The sequence below is a fragment of the Dipodomys merriami genome, unplaced genomic scaffold (genome assembly GCF_024711535.1).
Source record: "Dipodomys merriami isolate MVZ:Mamm:240054 unplaced genomic scaffold, mDipMer1.0.p SCAF_11, whole genome shotgun sequence".
In the NCBI taxonomy this organism is placed as follows: domain Eukaryota; kingdom Metazoa; phylum Chordata; class Mammalia; order Rodentia; family Heteromyidae; genus Dipodomys; species Dipodomys merriami.
Window position 1 is genome coordinate 12,850,031 of NW_027202382.1, and position 6,000 is coordinate 12,856,030.

General features: G+C 39.0%; 1 protein-coding gene across 1 annotated transcript in view; it reads right to left on the reverse strand.

The window, feature by feature from the left end:
- Positions 1-4,327, reverse strand: part of Rigi (RNA sensor RIG-I) — a 49,771-nt gene extending 45,444 nt beyond the window's left edge. Inside the window, exon 1 of the mRNA XM_070008488.1 lies at positions 4,308-4,327. The gene's annotated coding sequence lies outside the window, so the exon portion shown is untranslated. The remainder of the gene's footprint in view (positions 1-4,307) is intronic.
- Positions 4,328-6,000: the final 1,673 nt, after the last annotated feature.

Below are 6,000 nucleotides of genomic sequence, written 5' to 3' on the forward strand. Positions count from 1 at the left end.
GGAACCCCAAGAGTTTGGATCTGAGACCTCAAACTACAGTTTCAGATTAAGCCAGCTATAATAGGAGGAAATAAACCTTTTAGTTGTTAGCTACTTACAGGGAGTCAATATCAGATGGAAACACTGAATTGGCTCCTTGCAGCTGACAAAATTACCTTTATTTCAGAGTACTTTCCTTATCTTTCCACTTCAGCTAGCAAAAGTAGAAAAACAAACATAAGGACTATGGGGGCCAGAAGCCTGACCTTTGGTCAGTTCTCCTTGCATCTTAGGCTTCCTTCCTTTTCCTTGATGTCAGGTGGCTTTTGGGGGCTAATGGGGTTCATCTGAACTAATTTTAGTGGGCTCTTGCTATTTGTGACAAGGAATCTGGATGCCTTTTGGAGATTCTTCAGAACACTTGGCTTCATGTGCCATTTGTGATGAGAAGGGATATGAGTTACACTGAGAAAGCTGTTTGTATTTGAGATCTCTCTCGTGATATGCTAGAGTGAAAAGCACTAAGTCTGTATCCATCTCAAGAGAATTCTGTCTAGTCTACTATGAAGAGGAAGAAGGGAAAAGGTAGAGTAGGAGGGGAAAACAAAGCAAACGGATGATTTATCTAAGAACATACTCTGAATTGTTTCAAATGTGTCCATTTGCATATATTGTCAATGTTGCCTTCGATATTGTCTTACGTACATTGTTATCTCATACAAGCTTCTGTCACTACCTGGGTCTCAGTATGTAACCTGTAGTGGCCCTGAATATTCAGATCTTCCTGCCCTAGCCTTCCAAGTGTAGAGTTTAAGCGTCTAGGTAAGAAGCCATAGCACTAATCCAAATGAGAAGTGGTGGATGAGAATTTTAATAGTGGTGTGGAGCATGTGCAGCATGTATTATCCTAAAACTCTAGATGAAGGATATGAGTTGAACAGAATTTCAATTTGTCTAGCCTGAGCAGCTGCATGAGCGGTGATACTATCTAGTAACCATGGGTACACTAGAAGAGAGGAAAGATTGGAAGAGGAAATCAAAAATACGTTTGTGCTAGCTTGCTTCTCAAACTGTATACATCAATCATCCATTACCCCTAGTCAAGCGTAGATTATGATTCAGGCAGGTCTGAAACTCAGCTTTTCTAAGCACTAAGTATTGCTGATGCTAGGTAGTGCTGATGCTGCCTGTCAACAGGTCTGAGTACAAAGGTAGTTTAATTAAAAAAAAAAAAAAAAGACTGCATTGGATGGGGAGGGAAGGACTAATAAAATACAGGAGGCTGGACACCGGTGGCTCATGCCTGTAATCCTAGCTAATCAGAAAGCTGAGATCTGACAATTGAGGTTCAAAGCCAGCCAGGGCAGGAAAAGTCCATGAGACTCTTATCTCCAATAAACCACTAGAAAAACGGAAGTGGAGCTGTGGCTCAAGCGGTAGAGAGCTTGCCTTGAGCTGAAGAGCGCAAGTCCCACGACTAAGAAAAAAGAAAGAATATACAGGAATTATGTAAAGGGACCAGCTTGGAACAAGTTCTCAAACTGTGATCAACAGACTCAAAGCTTAACCACCTGGAAATTGGATGAAAAAATAAAATCCTGGCACCCAAGATCATCTGAATTCAAAACTGGGGATAGGGGAAAAGGGAAGACCAGTGTGTTTCAACAAATCTACCAACTGATTCTGATACATACTAAAATTTCAGAACCTGAGATCTGGAGGAAGAGAACTTTACCCACTCGTGTAGATGGATAGTGTGATGTGTTAAAGATGTTAATCCCTCACTTTCTCTATTTTTTTGATGTAAAGTAGTATCTCCTATCAACAATGTGGTCTCCTTTCCTTCCCCCTAGAGTGTGCTTAAAGACCTGAGGACTTTGCTGTAGACAAAAGGATGTGGAAGGGTATTGTCATTTGTCAGCCAAGTTCAAGCGATCATGCATACTCTTCTTCTCCTCCACTACCTCATCTTAACCTCTTCACCTGTTTTGTCTCTCCTATCCATTACTAATTTACTTATTGTGCCCTGGATCATGTCTCCCATCTAGCTTTGCTTCTTAATCAATTATTGGTTGTTTTCTTGGGCTGGTCCTGGGGCTTGAACTCAGAGCCTGGGCTTTGTCCATGAGCCTCTCTGCGCTTAAGGCTAGTTCTCTACTACTTGAGGTCACAACGCCACTTCCAGCTTTTTCTGCTTATGTGCTACTGAGCAATCAAACCAGCGCTTCATACATGCTGCACATTCAATCACTAAGTCACTTTCCCAGCCCTACCCTTCTTTACTTTCTACATTTCCTGATCCAGAAGTTCCTAAAACCAACCCTCCTTTGCCTCCATGCGTATCTAGTTCAAACTCAATTCTTTCCTAGTCAGGTCTCTAAGAAAATATACTTTTCCTCGCCACTTTTACCTTCTCTCCTCTGCAATTTTCCTATAAAATGAATTTGCTCTACACTACTGAAATTGCTTACCACTGTCTTCCTCAGATGACAAGGTAGATAATTTAATAATGTAAACAGCCTCCTTATTCCTAAATCCCTTTTATTACCTCTACGGTTATTTCTCAACACACACACACACACACACACACACACACACACACACACACACACACACACACACACACACACACACACACACACACACACACACACACACACACACACACACACAATCTAATGATTTAGAATCTTTTTTTCTATAGAATCAAGTGAAATTTCCATGACATCCCATAACTTATCCATAATTTCAGTCTTATTTCATATCCTCTTATACTTTATACTGCGGTAACTCTCAAATCTTGTACTGTCCCAAATGTATCACATCGTCACAGATTTGTGCTCTTGCAGACTATTCCTTTTGTGGCAGTATCAAATCGCCCCTATACACAAATGGTTCAGAAAAACTATGTAGATCAAAATAATACAAATGTGACAAACTGCTAAAACTTTTGAGGGCGGACAGGAAATTTCTGTAATACAATTATAATTTTTTCCATAACCTTCCAAGACCAACTAGGAGCAAAAAAACTTTTAAAAAGTGCTTTAAGCTTGTCTACATGGGTATGTTAGAATAAGACTGTATATCCAGCCAAAGGGGAAAAATTACAAGAGCAAAAAATAGACTTGTCTAGAATAAGCCAGTCACTAGACAAAGTACTTCCAGTAGGAATGAAGATCTTAGTCAGAGATCAGAGTTGATTTAACTACTATTTATCAAATACTCGGAACCAAACTCAGAATTGTTTAGCTTTCCATGTACATATTACCCAAAGTGTATGCACTGAGCATGAGCATGTTCATAAAACTTGTTCTGTAATATCTCCATTATCAATGAAATTTAACCAGTTAACTTTTCAATTATATCTAGGTATAATGAGTGAGCTTAAAGTTAGAAATAAATTCACATGTTGAGTAGATACCAAGTTTTGATACAGTGAAGTTGTCTCTTCCTCTGCTTCTCACTCCCATTAGTAGGGAACACTGGAGCTAAAGATAGCCCAAACTTGTAAGGTTCCCAAGACGTCTGGAAAAAACTCAGAAACATGTTCTAAAAGACTGTGACCAACCATACCTGGCAGTGATGCAAACTATTATCTTTCATGAAAAGAACCGCCAATTAGAACTGTCGACTTGCCTTGCATATGGCACGTTTCAGCCATCACCACTACAGACTGGATGGCTGGTGTAACTATCACACTTGGCTAGCCTGGTGAGCTGAATGTCAGAGTAGGAAATAAAATAGTAAGTTGTGGGGTTGCAAACCCAAGGATGATTAATAAGCGAACATTAAAGTATTAGTTTCCCTTATACAAATCAAAATCACAAAGATTTGAGAAGCTCAGGTAAAATCATGGACACTGAACTTGGGTGAACACATTAAAATAATAGGCCATTAAGTGTTTTCCTTTTTTGTGTGAGGGGAAAAAACTCCAAAAACAAGGTCAGAAAAAAATAGTGGGGGACTACAAGGTGAAAGGTGAAGGGAAAAGGGACAAAGGGGGAGAATGGAGCATGAAAATGATCAGTGTGCATACACAGTGAATGAAACATTACTAGCCAATTTAAAAATACCTACTCATGTAGTTTTAAGCACATGTAATGTGCAATAGTGTAAGGATACGGGAATGTATGACAATGTAACTCACAGAATTTTCAGACTACTGAAAAGACATTTTGAAATCATTTACAGCACACTAAAAGTTCAATGTTCAAATGCTTAAAAATCATTAGGTGAAGTAATGGAGGGACAGTTTGAGAGTATAGCCAGAATGTTCGGTTCCCTGAAGGAAAATGTCAGAGAGAAAGGATATAGGGAAGGCGTGGTACCTGCAGAGACCACCCAAAGCCGATTGCTACAGCCAGAGTACAAAACTGTGAAAAAAGATGGATGGGACCTCATTAGGCACAGATTTTTAGGGCACTACTACACTACACTACTGCAATTTTTTGTCTTTAATACCCTAAAGATAATGGTAAGCTACTAAAGGATTTTAAGTACAGACATTTGGTTTTTTTGGTAGGACTAGGATATGAACTCAGGACCTTGATCTTGTGAGGCTGGAGCTTTACCATCTTGAGACCAGCTTTTTGCTGGTTATTTTAGAAATGCAGTCTCAAGGATTTTTCTGCTCTGACTGGCTTTAAACTGTGACCTTTTGGATCCCAATCTCCTGAGCAGTCGGGAATTAGCTACCAACACCCAGCCTGAAGACAATTCTTAAAAGATCCTCTACATGCTGACTCAAAGATGAGCCAAAAGCAAGTGTGGAAACTGTACAGATGAAAGCAGACCCAACGGTTACAAAATAAAAGTAAGTGAGAAATCTTGGCTGCCCAGTAGAAAACACAGAAATACTGGAAGAGAGACTTGGTAACTAGATGAAGAATATGAAAGAGCAGGAATGAAAGACAGGCACTTTTGCTTGAACACCTAGAATTACAAAATGTTTTCATATTTTCCAAGTTTATTCCTTGATTTAACTAACTCTACACAGTCCTTCCATGAATTCTCAAGGTTGAACTTACTAAAAGTTGTTACCATCAATTTTAGATTGTCATTTAAAAACATTTTATAAGGCTGGGAAGGTGGCTCACTGGTAGAGCGCTTGCCTTGCATGCATGAGGCCCTGGGTTCGATTCCTCAGCACCACATAAAAGCAAAAAGAAAAAAGCCAGAAGTGGTGCTGTGGCTCAAGTGGTAGAGCGCTAGCCTTGAGCTGAAGAGCTGAGGGACAGCGCCCAGGCCCAGAGTTCAGGCCCATGACCGGACCCAAGGAAAAATAAATTTTTTTTTACAAAAAACAAATTCAACATGATCTACAATGCTTGCTTCCCTCTCTGCCCTTTGGCTAACCTGATTTTCAGTTTCTTACAGAACATGTCAGGTTTCCCATCTGCCTTTTGATTTTTGCACATATTTTCCTTCATTAACCCCAAATACTCCTAATCTGTACTGAATTCCACCTGAGATTACATCTCTACTATATAATCTCATAAAGAAATTAGACTCTCTTCAGAAAACTTACTAGTTTGCAATATTTACTTAAATATTGTGTATAATAGTTCTTGTTGACTAACAACCTGTAAAATCCAAGTTTATTTATCTGCTTTGATCTGTACTAAAACATAATCCAGAAATGCTACACTGTAGGAAATCCCAGTTTCTACTGAATAAATGTACACAGTAGCAAAGCAAATTGAAAGCTGAATTTAGTTATCACTCAAGTTATTATTCACTGCAGTCCTACATTAGAAGAGATAGCAATTTTATCTTCTCTAAAACAGGATTAAAGTAAGTTACTCTGGATAAAAGAACAAGGCCTCTTTGTTTTTAGGGAAGCTAACTGCACCAAACTACATTTTGCTGGAGAGAGAAAGTAAGCAAGCTATTCCATTCCTCAAGGTCTGAAGGCATTTGAAATAATCAACAAAACCAAGAGACACTTGTAAATGCTGACCACCTATTTTCAAGATTCTTGGCTCCAGGAAGATTGTTTAAAAAACAATATTACACAGGAAA